The sequence below is a fragment of the Macrobrachium rosenbergii genome, chromosome 44 (genome assembly GCF_040412425.1).
Source record: "Macrobrachium rosenbergii isolate ZJJX-2024 chromosome 44, ASM4041242v1, whole genome shotgun sequence".
NCBI classification, from domain to species: domain Eukaryota; kingdom Metazoa; phylum Arthropoda; class Malacostraca; order Decapoda; family Palaemonidae; genus Macrobrachium; species Macrobrachium rosenbergii.
In genome coordinates, this window is record NC_089784.1 from 26,149,812 (window position 1) to 26,167,115 (window position 17,304).

Sequence of the window (17,304 nt, forward strand, 5' to 3'; positions counted from 1 at the left end):
AAAAAAACTAAAAAATATGCTTACTCTTGTGCTTTATAAATGTGACAAGGAGTGAAAATGAATTTAAAGAATCACTTGAAAGTAGTTAAGGCCAATTTCAAGTAAATAATGAGGCAGGGGAATGATACATTTAAACAGTAATAGATGCTTCCATTGCAAGCACGGAGGATCGCACCCTAAAACAGAAATAACCCACTTTAATTTAGTAATCGATGGCAAAGAAAATTTCATAGTATTATCCAAGTAATGTTAGTGTGCTTTCGAACGTTGGTATCACGCACCTCTTGAGTAAATCAAGATAATCACTGTTGTCGGTGTTGTCACCTAATCCATCAATCAAGTCTCCAGTACAAATCATGAAAAATAAACGAGATTTCTTTTCTTTTGGGGCAGAAGCCTAGACTATCGTGACAGCACAAAAGGGTCCGGGTGCCTCAAGGAGAGTGCCTTTTGACTTGCCATGAAGCTAATAAAATATCCTCCTATTCACACGATTTAAATTAAACGATTTGGGGAATAGAGAAGGTGGGTAGCTAGAGAGTTCAACATTCTAGAAATGAATCGTGTCAAAGATTTATTAACTCCGTTGAACCTTGTGTTGGTGATCTCCACGAAGTATGCAGCACAGGGAAATGAAGCCAAAATCCATTTCTCTCGTTCCTTTTTTCTTCCTTTCTTTCTTTTAAGTGTAAAACCTCCTTGCCTGCTCATGCTCCGAGTTTGACGTTTCGCCAAAAACACTAGAAGCATTAAGGAAAGATGTGCAAGAATACGCGGACAACTTACTTAACAAAAAGTAAAGTAAATGAAATAGTTATTTGTTCAGTCATGTAATTATTGACTTCATAAATTCTAATTTCATGTAGGTAACGCGATTTGACTTCTGAGTGCATTGTCATTTTCTAACAACAAAAGAATTCTTTTCTTGGTCACATAACTTATGAATTATTATGAGTCTAAAGAGAATACTGTGATACTACATTCCCCCTTCATTCGAACACCGCCACTGTCCTACTTATGTAACGATGAATCCACGCCATATAAACATTTATGAAAAACAATATATTTGGGAATATATCGCTCATCAAGACGTAGAAATGCATCCGAAGAGGGAATGGAAGGGGTGTTCGCTGAAGCAGGGAAGTAAACTGATTTGATTACCGCCTCTCCCAAAGTAAACTCATAAATGTTTCGGTGCTTTTGAAGTCGTGCATTAACCGCCAACTCTGGAATGACAGAACTGTTCTCGATTTCTTGATTAAAAGAGAGTTTCATAGCAATAAAGGGGCGAGAGGGAACAGTAGTAATAAAGGGGTAAGAATGAACTGTAGGAATAAAGGGGTGAGAAAGAACCATAACAATAAAAGGATGAAAAAGAACCGTAGCAATAACGGGATAAGAAGAACGCTGCCAATAAATTGGTGAGAAAAAACCAAAGCAACAAACGGGTGAGAAAGAATCATAGCAATAAAGGAGTGAGAAAGAACCATGTCAATAAAGAGTTGAGAAAGAACGCTGGCAATAAATTGGTGAGAAAAAATCAAAGCAACAAAGGGGTGAGAAAGAACCATAGCAGTAAAGGAGTGAAAAAGAACCATGTCATAGCAATAAGGGGTTGAGAAAGAACCATAGCAATACATGGTTGAGAATGAACCATAGCAATAATGAGGAGAGAAAGAACCATAGCAATAAAGAAGTGACAGACAGCCGTAACAATAAAGAGGTGAGAATGAGCCGTAGCAATAAAGGGGTGCGAAAGTACCATAACAATACAGGGGGTGAGAATGAACCATAGCAATAAGGTGAGAAAGAGCCATAAAAATACAAGGGGTGAAAAAGTGCCATAGCAATAAAGGGGTGAGAAAGAACCACAGCAATAAAGGGATGAGAAAGAACCACAACAATGAAGGGGTGAGAAAGAACCACAATAATGAAGGGGGTGAGAAAGTACCACAGCAATAAAGGGGTGAGAAAGAACCAGGCGTGGCATAATGAATTAACCGAAGTTGACATTTGTGATTGAAAAACAATTCCTTGAATCGCGAGGTCTGTCAGAATATTTCTGCAAAAGACATAAAGAGAGAAATCGTTCCACATCCTGAGGTGCTGAAACAACATCAGCTTAACCCAATTACGGAATGACTTAATTTCTTGCTGGGGAGAAACTGCTTCCGGCGTTTTACTGCGTATAGAACAAAACAATTATCTTTAAAAGAAGGGGTTTATGCTGGGTACTTAACTAACATGTATTATTATTGTTATTGTTCGTTTTAGATTTAATATGTATATCCATAAATATATATATATATATATATATATATATATATATATATATATATATATATATATATATATATATATATATATATATATATATATATATATATATATATATATATATATATATATGTGTGTGTGTGTGTGTGTGTGTGTGTGTGTGTGTAGGCATGTGTGTCTGTGTACATATCCATGTAGAAAAAAAATATATAACCTCACTATAATTGGTGTGGAAGAACGCAGGAAAAATATACGGAACATGATAAAAATTTCCGAGTTAAACATTCTACCACCCGGAGACAAATCCCAAATGTACGTAAGATAAAGTATTGTTTGCACGGAGTATTTAACTTAACTATCACAACATAATGAGAAAAAATTACAATGTTTCATTATAAAAAATCTTTAGGGACTAAATATTAGTTAAATGGGATTGTAGAAAAGGTAATACGCCTACATACATCCCTTACACAGACAAATGCATGCACACACACACACACACACACACACACACACACACACACACACACATATATATATATATATATATATATATATATATATATATATATATATATATATATATATATATATATATATATATGCGTGGCTGTGCATGTGTTTGTGTGCACATGTGCGTGAGTGTGTTTATGTATCCATGTGTGCAAGGAAGTTTTGAAGACGCAGCATGAAATATAAGACTCCTCACCTCTTTAAAAAGAAATACTTTTCAGGGTGAAGAGTATACGATCTTATTTGGAAAGTAAAAAAAAATACATGGATAAAAGAAGTCAGGAACCTACTTGAGAATTTTAATTTAAAAAACGAATTTCTAGTTTATAAAACCTCATGCAAAAAAAATCACTTTTAAAACACTGCTAGTTTCACAAAAAAAAAAAAAAAACTGAACTTCAGACGTTGCTTTTCACTTCCGAAAGCGAACGAAGGCCTCCAACCTCTGAATAGCTCTCGCGCGCCTTAAGCAGCCTAAGATGATATTCATCAGCAATCTTCAGGTGCAGCGCTTGATGAGTATTTCGTTCGCAAAATAACTGTCACTTCTCTTGACAACACCGCAAAGGTTTAGCCAGAGCAAGAGTTCTCTCCGCTTGTTATCATGGCCAGACACTCCCTTCTGCGTGAGGCTCTCGCTCAAGTGCGTTCGTTGGAATTTTATTGTGAATCTTTTGAAATCGTAAGCAACTTTTTTGTTGTATTTTTTCACTTAATAATTAACTGCTTTTATGAAATGATGACGGTAACTATAACTTTGATGTTTTTTCTTTGCAAACTGCTTCGATACTATCCATAGATTGTTGTTTCGAAATAGCAGAAAAAATATATTTTTTATATTAACATACTTATTCGTATATTATAATACATTTTGGATGGGTTTGTCATACTCCCCCACTTCCATTTACCCTTTCATTCATTTTGCTATTATTGCATGTTATTTTCCTTACTGTGACTTTCCATTTAGTCAGATTTCCCCGAATTCTCCCATTTATAAATAGTAGTTATTGCCAGCAGAGGGCATTTGCCTAAAATATCTGCTTGTATCTCATGATTAATAATTGTACTCAATTACAGCAAGTTTACTTACGCCCTATCCTTCAGCCATGCTTATATATAAACTCGCAAAAAGAATTATGGAAAGCTACGATTTCTGTCCGTTTTCTTAACGTCCGAGGTATTTATTAAAAAAAAAACGACCTTTCTTCATACCTTCATGATTCAGTGACTTTCCTCGTATTTCCCAATCTATGAAAGCGTGACTGCCGCGCGAGGAATGATAATGGCATCTGCGAAAGCAGTGAAAAGGAAGGCGACTGGAATGAAGACAGAAATCTCCCCGTAATGGATGCTGGAATTCTTTAATCCTGGAAATACTGAGGATGGGCTTAATGGATGCCTGGTGTTCCCCTTTTGGAACTCGGAGTCAATTAAGGACGCGGTGGGTGCCGCCAGAGGCCGGGTCCTGCCCGGGTGGTGTGGGTGCGAATTGGGCAGATTCTCAGGAGCGTCGTCTATTCGCGAAGCTTTTGAATCAAGGGGACGAATTATGCAAAGGAGATCAAATGGGGGTAATCCAGCTTCGACTGTGTATTCGACTTCATTATAATGAGCCTGTAACTTCCTCTTGCATACTGTGGTGGTTGTAGGAGTGATCGGTTAGGGACGATAAAGTGGGTCTTTGTTTGTCTGTTGCAGTGTTTGAGGGAAGTTTAAACGCATTTGTGGGTCAAATTTCCTTTATCTTTGATAATAAAGATGGTCTTTGGAGAACTATTTGGCGTATTGAATTATTTTACAACTTTTTTTTGTTATAAAGAAGAAAATGTCCCGAGATGAAGCCAATAAAAATTTGTTTATTGTATTAATGTTAAAAAATTTATCTTGAAGTTTTCTTCATTTTTATAACACTGAACGTGAAAGTAAGACAAAATAAATATAAGTCTAAGATCAGATAAAGTAAAAATGAAGAGCATATTGCTGCAACTATAACACAAGAATAAAAATTGATACCTAAATTCCAAACCCTTAAACGAGATCATGGTAATGTTTTAAATCAATGCATTCCGGATCTGCATATAAGCCCCGAGACGAGGTGTTCCTCTCATGCATCAAAAATGAGGTGTTTCAGATTCTTGCCTGAGGAACCATCCACTTCTCTATCGTTTCAGAAGACAGGGCACACATTTCTCGTAATACGTTCTCCTCGGGAAGACAGGACAATTTCAGCTGTTTCCTCTCTGAAACTCGTTGAATGTCCCTTAGATAGATAGATAGATAGATAGATAGATAGATAGATAGATAGATAGATAGATAGATAGATAGGTAGGTAGATAGATGGATGGATAGATAGATAGATAGATAGATATATAGAATGATAGATAGATAAAAAGACAGGTAGAAGGATAGATAAACCGAGAGCTTTTACATGGCTAGAAGTACCAAAAGGAATTAAGGTATTCATGGTTATGATTTTAAGGTGCTATTGAAATCTTTCTATTTTGTAGACTGATCTCATCAGGGAAATTTGATGCCATTAGCTAGGTTACTGAAGAAATGAAAATTGTATTGATGACTGATACTGAAAATTGTTTCTCCGTTTTGGTAATTATAGGGGTTTTAGAATTAAGAAGTGGTATGTGATTCTAAGAGGAAAGACAGGGTAAAAAGAAGTATCACTGAATCCTATTAGTAAACAAAAAAAGCATGCACACCACCGCTGACTGAGCCAAAATGATGCAAACGGTATGTTTCTAGTATAAAGAACAAAGACTATGACAGCTTAGTGTGTTCAGTTTAATTAACACATTTGAAAACATTGCAATGTTGCAATGATACTCAAATAAATAATTACGAGTTCCTCTAATATCATAGGTGTTACAAACAACATACGCAGATAACACGACTACCCAAAACTAGCACAAGTTAAAATTGTTACATTCAGTGGCCTAATACCCAGACATTTCACAATCCCCCTCTTCCTTTCAGACATTGTTGTCTTCAACACCTTTCTCTTCTTACTCTTCATCACCCTCTCCTTCCTCTGGTTCGGTTTCGTCTTCCACTTCCCCCTGAAAGTCTTCCATTATCTCTACTCCAATGCCCTTAAGTTTTTGACCACCCATCCCCAATCCCGAATTGTTTATCCATTCGACCACTCAGCTCACTTTGGCTCCTCTTCCTTCTTTCGTCTCTCACACAAATTCTCTTTTCTTTTCTCTTCTGTGTACCGTCCTTGGTTTCTTTGTGTATCTTACTCCCGCATCCTCTGGGTATTACTGCTCTTGGTCGTCTTCCGAGTCATTTGCATTTTATTCTTTCACTCATTTCTGCTTCTTCGCAGTTCTATTGACTTTTCTTTATTTTTGTATTTTCTTTCAGTATCCTTCATCACCGTGCTACTCATGTAAACTCTATTATCGCTCTCCTCTCTTGCTTGGTAACTAATGTCTTATCAACTTTCAGTGTCGTTCACTTGTTATCTCTTCCCTTTGTCTTGTAAACTAACTTATTCCTCCTTTTTTTCCCTTATGCTTTCCCTCCTGGTTCGCTCTGTTTCTTCATTTCCTCCCTCATTTTTTCCTGTTAACTTTTCCACTTTCCCAACTTTTTTCTATCTTGGTTCTTTTCCCTTTTCTCATCTTTATTTACGCTCGTTTCATTTCTCTCTTTCTGCTGTCTGACACATTTTCCTCCGCCTCTTTCTCCGCTTAGCATATTTCCCTCAATCATCTTTTTGCTCCTCCTCCTCCTCCTCCTCCTCCTCCTCCTCCCACAACGTCGCGAAGTACTTAGCGCCTGAGATCGGCGGTAGGGCCTAAGAGCCCTCTGGAGGATCACGGGGTAATGGGTTTCTAGGCCACAATTCGGGTTCTCGACGGACAAGGTAAGTGATAATGGATGCGAGAGAAAGAGAAGAGAGTCGGATGATAAAGGATGGAAACGGATGCCAATGGATATGAGAGAATGAGAACAAGGCTAGATGATGATTCGTGGAAATGGATGCCGATGGATGAGAGAGAAAGAAAGGAAGCTGAATGATGATACATGGCAATGGATGCCAAGGGATAAGAGAGAAAGGAACAAGATTGGATGATAAAGGATGACAATGGGTGTCAATAGAGGAAATAGAAAGAGATGAAAGTTGGATGATAACGGATGGAAACGGATGCCAATGGATGAGAGAGAAAGTGACAATGGTGGTGATGACGGATGGATGTCAATGGCTGTGAGAGAAAGTGACAAAGTTGGGTGATAAAGGATGGCAGTGGGTGTCAATAAAGGAAAGGAGGAAAATGAATGCCAGTGGATGAGAGAGAAAGTGACAAAGGTGGGTGATAAAGAATGGAAAAAGATGTCAAAGGATGAGAGAGAAAGTTTCAAAGGTAGATGATAATGGATGGAAATGGATGTCAATGAATGAGACAGAAAGACAGGAAAGTTGGATGATAATGGATTAAAATGAATGCCAGTGGATGAGACAGAAATAGACGAAGGTGGATGGTAAAGGATGGAAACGGATGAGAGAGAAAGAAAGGAACACTGGATGATAAAGGATGGAAATGAATGCCAATGAATGAGAGAGAAAGAGACAAAAGTAGATGACAAAGGATTGAAATGATTGCCAAAGGAAGAAAGAGGAAGTGAGAACAGTTGGATGACGATGAATGAAAATGGATTTCAATGAATGAAAGCAAATAAGAGAAAGGTGGGTGATAATGGACTGAAATGGATGCCAGTGGACAAAACACAAAGAGACGCATGTGGCTGATAATATATGAAAATGGATTCAGCGTGTGAGAGAGAGAAATGTAGATGAGAAACGATGGGAGTATGTTGAAGTGAACAAGAAGTAAAGAGAGAACGTTTGGTTGATAAGAGAGAAAGATAGAAAGGTGAGTGATAGAGAATGGAAAAGAATATCGTTGGATACAAGAAAGGGAGAGAAACTGGGTATTAATGGATGAGAACAGATTAAAGCACAAAAAAGAGATAATAAAAAGATAAAAAGCAAAATTAAGAGAAAAATCTGTCTTCAGAAGGAAACTGAGTTTATTGTGACAGGGACCTTAACCTCTTTTTTTTTAATTCGATGAAGTAAAAAATAAGTAATGATGAATCTTAAAACTTTTTGTAAAAGCATTAAATTTTTTTTTTTTTTTTTTTCACCAAGGCAATTTTCTATGATAAACGCTACATTCTGATTTTCCGTTGAGTTACACTTACATATTCGATACTGTTGAAATTGGTTCATACTTTATTTTATTCAGTTTGACACTAACAGTTATAAAATCGGATAGTTTCTTGTGTGTAAATTGCTTCGAAGAAATTATGAATTTAATGAGGTTGCTTTCATCACAGGCATGAAATTAATGTATTACATTTTTATTCCAAGACTTTAGCCTTCCAATAATAGTAATAACAACATGCTGTTAATTTCTTTGTAAATATCCAGAAGCAATTAAGTGGTAATATTCCAGATATGGATAGCAATGTATATCATATAATTGACAACGCACTGACCCATGATGTTAGAATTGTAATGCTTTAACCGCCATATTCAGAGGTTGAGACCGAAAATGAGATATGAGTTTTCATTGGCTGTATTATCGCATTTGAGATATATGCAGTATGTGAGTTCCTGTTTTTCTACATATCTCAAAATAATTTCGCGTTAGCTAGTATCCCAATTACATTTTGAATGTATCAGGCCACCTTCGGTAATTTTTCATTGACTCTGTACTCTAATATCATCTTGTTAGATGCCTTGCTTTCCCAGATATACATATAATGCATTGCATATGTTATACAGAATACGAGTTCACTCAACATAACGCACTGTTTCCCTTAGTGGTTTGTCAAGACCAGAAAGAAATTGTCACTGTTTGGTTTTGTCGTTATACCTTCTATACCAACAATTTCGAAACGCCAAAGAACATTTTTCAGAACATGCACAGACAAGCTGAAGAAGTTGGGCAAACTGTCGCATCATGTTCAAAAAAGTAGGAGAAAAAAAGATATACCGAAAGTGCATTTCCCCCGCGCGCGTATAGAATAGAATGAAACCTCAAGACATATTCCCGGTCACACTCCTTTCCGTGTCACCTTGCGCGTTTCGTCGGCGGTGTCAAGACCATTGCGGCCATACTTGTGAAGAATGACTTCTCCCCTCATGAATACGTAACGACACGGCTCTTAAAGTAGTCGGCCACGGTCCATCGACGTGCATCTGAGAGTAGGAGAAGAGAGATAGGACTATTTCTTTGAGGTTTAGTAAAAAAAAAATGAAGTTGTTTCCTACACTGCAGTAATATCCTCCTTTATGTGTTATTCAGTTGTTATATGTACAGTAAACTGAAAACTCTCTCTCTTTCTCTCTCTCGCTGTATATATATATATATATATATATATATATATATATATATATATATATATATATATATATATATATATATATATATCTCTCTTCTCATTTGTATATATATATATATATATATATATATATATATATATATATATATATATATATATATATATATATATATATATATATATACTATATATATACATATATATACTGTATATATACAGTATACTTACATACTGTATATATATATATGTATGTATATATATCTGGTAGTGGGTATGTATGTATGCATGTATGAAAGCGTATTTATTAATTAATGTAAACCGAAATTATTCTGCAGAAGAGATATGCAACTTCAAACAGGGATGGCAATCATTCATTCGCACATAAATGAAAACCTCTGATCTTTTTCAGGTTGCATATTAGAAGCATTTTAGTTTTTTATTGAAACTGCAAAACGTTATCAATGACATTTTTATTGTAAGGCAATGATATCAGCTGCATTGCAAAATGCAGCATTTTTTATGGTATTTCCATTTTCAGGGCTCAGGTAGAAACCTGAATAATTGGCGCGTGAACTGGCTTTTCTCACCGTACAACTACTCTTTAAATTAAATATTTTCCACTTCAGTTGTAATTCGGAAAATATAGAAAAAAATGCTATTTGCTTCTTTATTCTTTGAGAAAATTTAGGGAAAATATTTTATATATCTGCAACAAAACAAGTATTGATTAATCTTTTGAAATCTTGTAAATGAGATGAAGTTTTTTTATACAGGTCTCAGTCTTTATGGAAACGCTTTGCGCACACACACACACACACACACACACACACACACACACATATATATATATATATATATATATATATATATATATATATATATATATATATATATATATATCTTTCGTTCATTATACACATTCTCCAAAATGAACGAAAAGACCAAATTACTTGGCATGAAATACTGATGAATAGGATGAGTAGATATTATACAGGTTAAGCAAAATTGTATCAGTAAACAATTAAACATGATTGCTTTGCAAAGATACTTACACATGCAAATATATATATATATACACACACATATATGTATATATATATGTGTATGTATAAATATATATATATATATATATATATATATATATATATATATATATATATATATATATATATATATATATCTTTGGTCCAGTCAATCTGAGGATGAATGAAACCTCGCAGTTGGGGAATAGACACCATGGAGATACAAGACTCAGAAAACACCATAAACGAAAACATTGTTACCTTATGCAAATCAGAGGAACCACAGGGAGAAGGAATGATCAGTTACTTCTGAATGTGGAGCCTTTCCTTCCAAAAAGTAGTTAATGCAATAAGTTTATTTGTTACATAGAATGAATGGAATCTAACAGGAACATTAAAGTTTTCCTGAACACTGAGGACTTAAAATAATTGAGAGTGTTGAAAGGTTTATCTTTTACTACATTTGCCAGTAAACCATTTTCAAGTCATGAGAATTTGAAGGAAAATCCATACTATTAATATGGATTTTCCTCCAAATTAATATTATTAATGATAATAAAATTATTAATATTATTAATATTAATTTAAAGAAAAAATCCATATTAATAATAATGTTAAAATGCATGCAAAATACTCCTCATAAAGTAAACCATGGTGAATCATTACCAGTTGTAGGAACAAGGGAAATCGCCATCATAACATTCAAAATCCACAACATTTAATGTGCAAGGAATGACTGAGCTATTTTCATATTTGAAAATCTGCATATTTGCGAATAACGTGTGCAAATATTCCAGTATGATTCAGTTTTGTCAGTATTAGAATTCTAATAACCAGAATTCTGAACGGAAGGACGCCATGTTCTCGAAAACCCGTAACTATGCAGGAAATACCAGAGTACATGCAAGATAACATTGACTAGCAGCAATAACAACACCTGCCTTCAAGGCATTCTAATCTATTTCACAAAACCATTACGTGAATGAGCTTTTGTGTGGACCAGAAGTCTTCAATGGAAACGAAATTAAAGATTCATATCAGTCACGTTCCTTCAGCATTCACGATTGCAAAAATTTACATACTTATCGGACCCTGTCAGAGAGGATGAAAACAAATGGGAGAGAAATGTGCGGTGTGCCGACATACGGGCGGAATTAGGTTAGGGACCCAGAGTTATCTCTTCATTCAGTTAAGTGATTTGTATCATTTTATTCTTATTATATTTGTGTCCCTTTGACCTTTCATAATGCGCAGGCACATACACACACACGCACAAACACACACACACATATATATATGTGTGTGTGTGTGTATGTATATACACACATATTCAACAGGCGGAGGTTTCTCGAAAACCATCAATACAGTGAAGGTAGGGGAAGCACACCAGCAGGTCAAGAATGTCATATTTATTCAGTCTCAACGTTTCGAAGCCAACCAGCAGGCATCATTTTCAAGCTACAAAGTAATAATAATACCTAATTAGTACAATAAAATTAAGTAACTTATATTGTGTATTTTGATATTTGTCACTTAATTTTATTGTACTAAATAGGTATTATCGCTTTGTAGCTTGAATATGATGCCTGCTGGTTGGCTTCAAAACATTGAGATTGAATAATTATGACTTTACTTTCTTGACCTGTTGGTGTCTTCCCCTACCTTCATTGTATGTAATATATATATATATATATATATATATATATATATATATATATATATATATATATATATATATATATATATATATATATATATATATATATATATGTGTTTCTGTCTCCGGATCCACCCACCAGCTCATCCGCCTGTAAAATCTATAGCATTTTTTGGAGTTAGGTAAAGGGGAGTTGGAACTAACAACCTCACTCCTAGAGTCTACTTGAGATACCAGAATGATGAGCACCTCTGGCTCCAAAAAAAAAAAGGTCATGTATGGGGATTATATATATATATATATATATATATATATATATATATATATATATATATATATATATATATATGTATATATATATATATATATATGTATATATATCTTCATATATATATATATATATATATATATATATATATATATATATATATATATATAACTGAACTGAGTCTTCAGAATTTCTTCATATTCTTCCATTTGGGTTTGAGGGTTTGTAGTGACAAGAGTATCGAAAGTGAAGATTTCAAGAAGTTAAGAGGGCATTGTGGCTATTATATATATATATATATATATATATATATATATATATATATATATATATATATATATATATATATATATATATATAATGTATATATGTGTATATGTATATCAATAAATTCTTGTTGCCCTCATGTCTTCCTTTAAAACATCTCACATCGTCATCTACATTTTACACGTGCTCATTTCTTATCCATCAGTTACAATAACTAATAAACTAGCTACCCTGTTTAAAATGCAACTGTATTAAGAATTTAAACAAGAAACCTTGAAACATGAGGATGTTCTGACGATGAAAACAAGTCTCTTGAATGACATCAGTTGAGAGCTGCATGAAAGCCATTTTCGCCTTTGAGTTCTGTGGGTCTGACAGTTACATCCTTCGCTAATATCCGAAGTGACATTCATCTCTCTACCTTAGAAAGGAATTCTGTCATCCATTTATTTCCACGTATTGGATATCCCCCGTCTTGCATATGTACCGAGTCCTGCGTTGATAAATGGATCAACATTTAAATGAAATGTTGGCAGTTAGTCACCGGCTACCCTTGTACAGACCGAGAAAAAGACACGTATGGTTCCCGCGTATGACGATACAGGATCTTGGGTAGTCTGCTAGAGCTTGGACGAGTGATATTCCGGTAAGAATGCCTCGAAGCCTTTTCGGTGATGTCATTTAGCGTTTTGCTGAAGGATTTCAGATTTTTTTCCTTCTTTGTTGCTCAGAAGCAGAGCTGATTTCTTATGCATGAATTTGATGTTCATATACAGATCTTAGTAACGGGGAATCTCATCAGGGATGTCATAATATTGGCAAAATACCTCAAGAGGAAGAGAGAGAAAAGTAATTGAAAACGAATGAAAGGAAGTATATTGAAAACGAATGATAATATATATATATATATATATATATATATATATATATATATATATATATATATATATATATATATATATATATATATATATATATATATATATATATATATATATACTGTATATATATGTGTGTATATATATATATATATATATATATATATATATATATATATATATATATATATATACATATATATATATGTGTGTGTGTGTGTGTGTGTGTGTATTTTTTTTGCTGATGATGAAGCCTAGGTGTTAGGAGAAAGTGTACAATATGCAAGAGTTTTCGAGCTATAGTATTGCTGACTGCAGCTTTCTGATACTATTTCGTTCCGAAGCCTCTCTGATGAATATTCTTTTGTTTGCTTTCAGTTATTGCTTGCCCGGATTTCTTCTGGCCTCCCTCACAGGTATGTTGTTTACGTTTTCATAAATCCATAAAAGAGAGGGATTGTTTTTAGGAAGGCTTCTGCGCTCAGGGCTTTTATCTCTCTCTCTCTCTCTCTCTCTCTCTCTCTCTCTCTCTCTCTCTCTCTCTCTCTCTCTCTCTCTCTCTCCGTGTATTTGTTTATCTCTGTGAAGGAAAAGAATTGAGAAGTAAATAAAAAAAATATAGAAACTGATAACAAAGAAAGAAAAACAGGATGAATAAAATAATAAGATGAAGAACAATGTAAATATAGGACATAAAAATAGACTTCCAGGTGTGACTGTCAGTCAGCATAGCAAAAGTCTCTCTCTCTCTCTCTCTCTCTCTCTCTCTCTCTCTCTCTCTCTCTCTCTCTCTCTCAAATTGAATAAAATCTTCATTTTCATTGTAACCAGAAAACAGTTCATGACAAAGCCGAGCAACGAAATTCCATCGATCAGGAACCAGTAATGCTGCTCACGCTATCAATTTCCGGCCCCTACATTAGGTCATAAAATGGTGAGTGATAAGGCAGAAAGGCCCCAATCATACAGGTTCAGCTTTCATTTTACCACACCCTCGAGAACTGAGCAAACTCATATAACTCCTCTTTACTCAAACAGACTGCAAATGGTTTCCCCCTTCTTAAAGCTCCTGAACTATAGCATTCCGTGTGAATTTTCACGCTCCTCGTTCGTGTCATTGTTGCTCAGGCAGTAATTATCAACTGATAGGAGCTGGTAGAGAATTACTTTCATGGTAATTGTGGGGTCTCACGAATCGATTATTTCGTGTGAATTCGAAAGTAATACGGTTATGGATGTTAAGTTATATGGCAATGATATGACCAAGGAAACCATGCACTATATTATATATATATATATATATATATATATATATATATATATATATATATATATATATATATATATATATATATATATATGTATATATATACATATATATACTGTATATATATATATTTATATATATATATATATATATATATATATATATATATATATATATATACATATATATATATATATATATATATATATATATATATATATATATATATATATATATATATGCATCAAGCCAGGAGAAAGGTGAAAAGAAATGACTTGAACCAAGCGCTTTCATGTATTTTACACTCATCAGGGCTATCAGGGCTCAGGTACAAGTCCTGAACCCTGATGAGGTGTGGAAATACGTGAAAGCGCTTGGTTCAAGTCATTTCTTTTCACCTTTCTCCTGGCTGATGCATATATGATCATCACACGTCTCCGGTGATTCGTTGAAATAATATATATATATATATATATATATATATATATATATATATATATATATATATATATATATATATATATATGCATGCCCATGTGTGTGTAAATAATGACATAAGTCAAGTAGTGAGCACGAAATGGTACAGCTGCACCCAAAAGTACGAGTCACTGCAAATGCAATGGCAAACTAGATTCCTTCATTTTAAATCCTCTGAAGTTCGTTGGACTGTTCTGTTTAACTCTTTAAATCTCCGTGGATGAGCTTACTGCTAACAACTAATTTCACGATATATACCTGCTTGTAATATAAGAAAAACTAAGTTTATCAAGAAGTAAATGTAGTAATCAGAAGCCCAAAATACAACAATCAATGCTATTATGTAGCATGGCATTCAGATAGAAACTGTTTTATTAAAAACAATTCTATAATATTTTTTATGGCAAAACTGAAGACATTCTGAACAATGATACAAGGAATAGGTGAACAACGTTCCATATGATTTGTACGCTAAGAAATTCGTAATTCTTTGTCAACCTAGTTATATTAGTTACAATACTACCGCCATCTTGGCACATTAACAGCCGAACACTTTACGTGGAGCTGATTTCTGTAAGACACGGAAGTTTTTTTTTACAGTGTTTCAGGACATGGTTCAGGAATCACACACCTTTAGATTGCTAAGAGTGCTTCTGTTACTACTGGAGACCCGCATCCTTTTTTCCAATGTTTAAACGCTTAACTACTTTCTCTAAAGCGAATCCATATTTTGTTTAAGTTAAGTATATCTTAGTTTAACCAGACCACTGAGCTGATTAACAGCTCTCCTAGGGCTGGCCCGAAGGATTAGACTTATTTTTACGTGGCTAAGAACCAACTGGTTACCTAGCAACGGGACCAACAGCTTATTGTGGAATCCGAACCACATTATGACGAGAAATGAATTTCTATCACCAGAAATAAATTCCGCTAATTCTTCATTGGCCGGTCTGAGTCGAACGCTGGGCCAACAATGTGCCAGCCGAAAGCTCTACCACCCTTCCAATGAAGAACTCATATTTTGTTTAACATCAGGTTTCACATATTTTGTTTAACATCAGGTTTCACATATTTTGTTTAACATCAGGTTTCACTGGAAGACAGAAAAACACAACGTCTCTATTGACGATCATAAAATGCAGTGACATGGGGAGACTAAAAAGGACCCTAATACTTCCGATGGTGGCGAATAAAAAGAAAGGGAGAATTTCTTCCTGACAATGTCCCCATATTCATAGATAACTCGATCAAGAGAACCATTACTTTCTGCCCACCTTTCCCCACCCCAGCAGATCATAGGTATTTCAATTTAAAGAGAGAGAGATAGAGAGACAGACAGACAGACAGAGATCCAAAGCTTACGACTAATAAGACTACCTGTTCAATCAGCTAATAAGATATGGCATCCTTATTACATTCTCAATCTCTGTCCGCGTATTTCAGTCAGCGAATCATTCCCTATTATGTAAGAGCAAGTTAAAACCGCTTTATGGGAATCCAGATAAAAAGAAATATAATTAATAAGTTCTTCTTGGTATTACGAATGTCATGATTGTGGATAATTATTTCGAGAAATGAACAATAAAAACTAAATATAACCATTAGCATTTACGAGAAATTGTTAAATAGAAATATTTTATCCTTGATCATAAAAGTACACACACACACACACACACACACACACACACATACACACACACACACACATATATATATATATATATATATATATATATATATATATATATATATACATATATATACATCTCTATGTATATATATGCATGCATACATAAAAAGAGAGAGAGAGGATGAGAGAGCAGTCACCATCTACATTTCATGTCAAAAGAGGCGTTGGTTCAACAGTCCCTCCATATGTTGCTACCTTAACTTTCACAGACATTCCAGAACTCTTCTTAACATTTTGCACACTCCCGTTACCCTTCTTGTTTCAGCTGGTATGTGACACCTGTTGTGTCATCCTACAATCACCCGTTACACCTGTTCTCAAATATCTGTACAACTCAGAAGCTTCCATTCTTCTGTCGTCTATATTAATATTTATTGCCCCATCTTTCTGGTCTGCATATGCTGCCATAAACAGTACTCTTGCTCACATTTGCTCTTAACTTTTTCATTTTGCAAACAATTTCAGAGTCTTTTTTTATTAATTTCTATAGTTTCTCTTCACTGTACCTAAACTATGCAGTATCATCTGCAAAAATCACCTAGTCCACACTTCATACACGACCCATTTTCTTAACCCATAATTTTGTACCTAAGTCTGCTTTCCTTCCACTGACTTC

General features: G+C 34.5%; 1 long non-coding RNA gene across 2 annotated transcripts in view; it reads left to right on the top strand.

Annotated features, from left to right (window-relative positions):
- Positions 1-17,304, top strand: part of LOC136829440 (uncharacterized) — a 180,617-nt gene that overhangs the window by 89,979 nt on the left and 73,334 nt on the right. For both annotated transcript variants that reach the window (XR_010850385.1, XR_010850384.1), the window contains exon 3: positions 13,633-13,670. This is a non-coding gene — a long non-coding RNA (uncharacterized lncRNA). The remainder of the gene's footprint in view (positions 1-13,632; positions 13,671-17,304) is intronic.